Below are 6,621 nucleotides of genomic sequence, written 5' to 3' on the forward strand. Positions count from 1 at the left end.
TGAATGGGCACACATCCATGCTGTAGATCGCGTTGCATTTTCAATAAATCACATTCGACGAAGATCTTGCTAGTGTTGCACAAGTTCGAACACATGAGCGTGACTGCCTTTGTGCCCCTCCAATTTGCATGTTCACTCGAGCACAGTGGAAGTTGGCACACACTCACATGTCTTTGAGCACAACTTGTGTCTTCACGTTTGTTCACTTTAAGATTTTATCAACAATTTGCATCCACGATGTACTTTTAGTTTTTTTTTTTTTTATAATTGTCTCCACAACCCTACATGCACAGAAGAACACAAATACACATGCATAAGCAATAAAATCTGAGAAAAGTAATGCTCAATGTAAGAGAAGAATACTTCATATTACTAATACACAAGCACTTATCAAACTCTCCCACACTTAAGCTTTTGCTTGTCCTCAAGCAAAAATAAAACATTGAAACAAAGAAGAAGGAAATATTGAAAGTGCTTGGCCTTAGGTTCACCAAAAGGATGCAAAGGAAGCATTCTAGAAGTAAGGAAAAATTTCAACACCGAATACGAAAAATCAATGCTCTAGCTAAAAACTTGAATAAAAAAGGACAAAAACCCAATATCGTGTAAGTGTGTGTAAACTCACTCAAGTCAACCCAACATATACTCCTCAAAGCTCTAAGTAAAAGGGACTTATTTATGTACAAAAGAAAGAAAAGAGACGGTAGTAGCTTCACACATCCTCTAAGGTAGCCCTTTCCGAAGCAGCCGTTAATGTGTCTTTCACACTTTTGAGGTGGCAGCTCTTTCTACCAGGGTAGTAGCTTTCACTCATCCCATGAGATAGCTCTTTCTGTCATTAGGGCATAACTAATATCCAACTTATGAGAGTAGCTTCATACTTCATAGGTGGTAGCTCTCCACCCCTAATGCACAAACAAAACAAACATAACTTTTTCTTTTTCTTTTCATTCAACAAAAAAAAAAAATTTCAAAGAAATTAAAACAGGAAACAACTAACTAGTCCCTTAAATGTCAAACTTGGGTTTCCACAAGGTTTAATGAGTGAGAGTAGTGCAACAAGTGTCAATCGGGCAAAAATTCCTAAAATTTAAGTAAAAACTAGAGCATGAAAACATTCAATGTTAAAAATTCTCCTAAACTTAAGAGTACAACCATTGCAACTAAGGTGAACTATAAAGAAATCAAAAGAAACATATGTGGAGGTGGGCAATTGAAACAATACTCCCCTGAACTCCTAATGGTACGTTTGATGGAGCTATATTCATTGAGAGTTGAGTTCCAATGGGTTGTGAAGCACACACGGCCATGTGAATATCACATTGACCATGTCCATAACTATTCCTCAATTTTCATACTCGCAAGACCATCTACACCTATACACAAGGGGGTTCAGTGAAGCTCAATCAAAAATAAAATAAACTCAAGTCTATAAAGATAAAGCAATGAACTACAACTTGAAAGACTGAAAATAAAAGATAAACTCAGAAGGAAGATCCTTTCTGAGTAATACAAGTCAAAAATGAAATAAAGAAATAAAAAACTAAAGACATAAAAACAAATAAAGTAAAGACACATCAAGCGACGATGTCATATGCTAGCTCTACTGCTATTACTACCGGTGCTGCTGGATCAACTAGTGCTGCTATAACTGGTGATGGTGCTAGGAATGCCGGTGGAGTCCTCGGTCTCATCACAAAAGGTGAGGTCGTGTCCCGCTCTAGTAACTGCTATAGTTTGTCGAGAAGCGCCATCACCTCTATGTGGTTCGCAGCCTGAGTCGCGCGAACCTCAGCAATCTCGGCCCGTAGCACCCCTACAGCACTCTCGAGCCTCTCAAAGCGATCATAGGCTTGAGATGGGGAAAACATACGCACTAGAGATGGCTCCTATGTTGCAGGTGGTGCCTCGTTCTCCATCTGCTCAGCCTAGGGCTTGAGCGTAGGATGTGAACCCTCGGCTGTATCTCCCTCGGCCGTTACTGGCTCTGGTGGGGGCATGTTCATCACATACACCCCGTATCTATACCTCCTGATCATACCTATCAGTCGCATAGTCTCCAAGCCAAGGGGTGTTGGGACGATAGTCTTCTCGGCTCCCCTGATCGCATCTAGTAGACCCATCCCGGTGATGAGACTAGTAATGTATGGGCCTGAGAATATCACCTCCCCCCCACTCTTTCATACTGTATCTGATGTCTCAGATAGTCTACCAGGATATGTCCCAAGTGGAGTGGCACACTCTGAACCATCGAATAAAGGTACAACAACTCCTGCTGACTAAGTACACCGGTGTTATCACCACAGCCATTCACCGACCTGCTCAAAACAGCGTGAAGATAATGATATGCAGGTCGATAAAGACACATGGCCTTGGACACCCCCGGTTCATACTGTCCCTGGCTACATAAAGCTCTGTATGCGCGCTGAGGAATCAGACTTCCCAGATAATCGGTCGGTAACTACTCATACTTTTTAGTGTCAATGTAGGCCTCGTCGTATAAACCCAGTCGGATTGAAAAAAATTGCGTGACGCTCATGCTGTGGTACTGACCTAATGCATGGAACTGGAGAACATCTATAGTGTCAAAGTTGTTGTACGATCGATCGAACTCAAATGATGCTAAGACCTCAAGCATCAACATGTAGATAGTAGGATCTCTGATCGACAATAAGTGCGTCCAGCTACCGATAGACAACAACTTCTCGACCTCATTTCCATGTCATCAGCTAACTGAACCTCCCTGAGCGCACTCAAGTCCGGGAATCGTGTCTAACCGAACTAAAGTTTCGACAGTCCCTCAAACTCCATATGCTCTTGCTCAAGGAAGTGCTCTCTAGGACGTTTGCCGACCACTTTCTTTGTTCTGGGAGCCATATCTGTAATAATTGAAAAGAAAATCGATCAACTAATTTCAAGATTCAATACTACAGAAATCCACATGGTCGTGTGGAAATTAAACACGCTCGTGTGGATTCACAAGGCGTGAATGCTGCATGGCCACAATACTAAAATCACAAAAAATATGGAAGCGAAGCAACATTCACTAGTTTAACCAATTTAAATCAAGATTGGTGAAAGAAAAAGAGAATGAGGGCTTACCGATGAAATAAAGATGAAAAACTTCGAATGTGGTCGGAAAACAACCCTAGAACTCTATAAATAGACGGTGAGGGGTCAGGGAAGCGAGGAGAGGCGTCGTTTAAGTGTTTAGGAGTTAAAGAATGAAGGGGCACGAGTGGGTTATAAAGAGAAGTTGTTGCCTTTGAAGTTCTGTACATTCACACGGGCGTGTGGAAATTACCCATGCCTGTGTGACTCCCAAAGGACCGCTCACAGGGGTAGACACACGCCCCTGTGTGCTCTCGGGATAGCCTATGGCTATCTCTAAACGCATTCACATGGGCGTGTGAAAATTCTCCACGTCCGTGTGCCTTACCCACAGGGGTACCCATACGCCCCTTTGGCTTCTCTGTCCACCCAAAAAATTTGGCTAAGTGTTCCACACGCCCCTGTGGAAATTCCACAAGGGCATGTGGATACTCACAGGGGCACTTACACACCCTTGTGTCTTCACGGGATGGAGGAGAACTCTTCTGCAGAGTTTCACACAGCGTGTGAAAATTACCCACGACCATGTGTCGTTCACAGGGTTATCCATAGGGGCATTCACACGCCCCTATGTCTTCTCGAGATAGAGTTTAAGAACTTTATAGAGAAACACACACCCGTGTGGAAATTATCCACGGGCGTGTGACCGTCATAACGTCGTTCACAAGGGCAAACACATGCCCCTGTGTCCTCTCGGGATGAGCTCTGAATGAAAACACACGCCCATGTGGAAATTCTACACGACCGTGTGTCTTCTCTGGATGACTTTGAAAAAAATCACAAACTCTACAAAAACTTTTTGCACACTTACACTCACAGCCTGCCTATACTATGAAAAACTGACCAGAGAAACATGGAAAACATGCTCAAACGACCAACAAACTTCGCCAACCACATTTAAACACACGAAAATACCAATAATCTACGAGAAAAACACAGCAAAAGCATGTAAAAGATTAAGACATCAACACTAAAGCTCTTATTTATGCAAGTACTAAACTAAAACCTACAAAAACAGTAAAAACTTGGGTTGCCCTCTAAGAAGTGCTTGTTTAACGTCACTAAGCTTGACATACCTCTTCTTACCTAACGGGGGCTCATAAATAAAGGTTTCCCTCTTATCAATAACCTGAAAGCATGATGAACATAATCTTTTCAGGGTAGAGGGAGAGTTATTGAGCTTGTTACCACACAAGGGCTCGTCACCCTTACTCAGTGCTTGCACATTCCCATTAGCCTTGGGGCGCTTCTTGTGATGTCTCTTTGCTCGCTTCATCTTTTCGATCATCCTCTTCATGATCCCCGAAGTAGGTTGCATCTTGTCCTCTAGACCAAGTGATAAGACTTCTTCGTTCTCCGCTTCTTCATCTAGCACCCCTTCATATAGGTCCGGACACATCATTTCCTGTACATATTCATCAATTAACTCATAAGTAGTGGCAAGAAAGTAAAGAGTATCATCAAAATTAAGAGAATGTCGCATGGCTTCGGCTAGGCGGTATATCAACTTGTCAACACCAACTCGTAAAGTCAACTCCCCATCATCCATGTCAATGAGAGCCTTGGAAGTGTGCAAGAACGGCCTCCCAAGTATCAGCGGAATGTCTACATCCTCATCAACATCCAACACTACAAAGTCTACAGGAAATATGTACTTGTCAACTTTCACAAGTACATTCAATGATGTCGTTGGGATGCCTAACTGTTCGATCCGCCAATTGAAGTGTCATCCGAGTGGGCCTAGGCTCTCCCAAGCCTAGTTTCTGAAAGAAAGTATAAGGCATGACGTCGATGCTAGCCCCTAAATCTACCAATGCTTTGTCTTCACCCAAATTACCAATATTGCATGGAATGGTAAAGCTTCTAGGATCCTTCTTCTTGTTCGGCATATTATTTTGCAATACCGCCGAACATGAAGCATCTAGAATCATAGATGCACTCTCCTCCAACTTCTTTTTATTGGTCAAGAGGTCCTTTAGAAATTTTGCATAACGAGGCATTTGGGACAATGCCTTAACAAATGGAATGTTGATGTGCAACTGCTTAAATAGAACCAATAACTTCTTGTATTGCTCATCATTTTAGTCATTCTTCAACCTTGAAGGGTAAGGGATTCTTGGTTTGTAAGATGGGGGGTGCCACCTCTTTCTCTTTGTTGGCTCTCTCCTCAACCTCCACGACCTCGGGTGCTTCAACATTGGTCTTCTCACTCGGGAGCTTACCCTCGACTTCACGACCACTTCTCAAAGTGATCACCTTCACATGTTCTCTTGGGTTTGTCTCTATGTTTCTAGGCAAACTCCCTTGAGGTCTCTTTGATAATGACTTCGCAATTTGTCCCACTTGATTCTCTAAGTTGTGCAATGATGCAGTGTGGTTGCAAAGTGTGGCTTCAACCAATTGAAATCTTATATCTGATGATGAAATGAACTTGGTCAAAGCTTTTTCTAGGTCGGTTATCTGGTTTTCCAACCCTGAAACTCTATTTTTCATATTCGGGGCTTGTTGTTGTTGTTGGAAACCGGGTGGTGTCATCGTCTTCTATTGCCCTTAATTACTCCAAGAAAGGTTTGGGTAGCTCCTCCAACCCAGATTGTAGGTATTGCTATATGGATTCCCTTGGCCTCTCATTGCATTCCCTACAAAATCCATTTGTTCTACCGAGGATGTACCACCAATAGAAATCGGGCAATCGGATGAAGCATGTCCTCCCCACACCCAGTGCAAATCGTCACGGCCGTCACTCTAAGAGAAGTTAGAGTATCTAACTTCTTGCTCAATGACTCAACTTGGGCCACCAATGAGGTAACTGCATCAATCTCATGAAGTCCGGCTATCTTCTTTCTGTCCCTTATGTTCCACTAATAACTGTTCATAGCTATTTCTTCGATGAGATGTCGGGTTTTTGCAGGGGTCTTGCTCCCTAAGGTACCTCCTGCTACAGCATCAAGTAGCTTCTTCGTGCTTGGGTTCAACCTACTATAGAAAGTCTGAATAATCATCCACTCGGGGAACCCATGTTGAGGACATTTCTGCAGGAGCTCCTTAAACCTATCCCATGTTTCAAAAAGAGACTCCAATTCCGTTTGCACAAAAAAGGATATTTCATTCAGATTTTCAGAGAGGAAAATATCAGGGAAGAAAAGCTTCTACCATCTCCTCCCATGTAGTGATCGATGCTCTAGGTAATGAATGTAGCCATTGCTTCGCTCTCCCTTTCAAGGAAAATGGGAAGGCCTTCAACTTGATAGCTTCATCCGTAACACCATTAATCTTGAGCATGTCGCACACTTCCAAGAAATTCTCTATGAGATTGTTTAAATCCTCATCGGCCAAACTATTAAAAATTACCGACTGCTGTAATATCTAGATGAAGCCTGGCTTGATCTCAAAATTTTGAGCTGTAATCGGTGGCCGCACAATACTAGACTGCGTGCCAAGAACTGCGGGTCTGGCATAATCTGAGAGTGTCCTCTGATGCTCATTCTGTCCTACCATATTATCAGACCC

The 6,621-nt window shown here is 42.8% G+C and overlaps 1 non-coding gene across 1 annotated transcript; it reads left to right on the forward strand.

Moving 5' to 3' along the window:
* The first annotated feature begins 6,123 nt into the window (after window positions 1–6,123).
* Window positions 6,124–6,227, forward strand: LOC120278297. Its single transcript, XR_005541634.1, has one exon. It is a non-coding gene; the product is annotated as a small nucleolar RNA R71 (small nucleolar RNA).
* Window positions 6,228–6,621: the final 394 nt, after the last annotated feature.

The sequence above is a fragment of the Dioscorea cayenensis genome, chromosome 15 (assembly GCF_009730915.1).
Source record: "Dioscorea cayenensis subsp. rotundata cultivar TDr96_F1 chromosome 15, TDr96_F1_v2_PseudoChromosome.rev07_lg8_w22 25.fasta, whole genome shotgun sequence".
Lineage (NCBI taxonomy): Eukaryota > Viridiplantae > Streptophyta > Magnoliopsida > Dioscoreales > Dioscoreaceae > Dioscorea > Dioscorea cayenensis.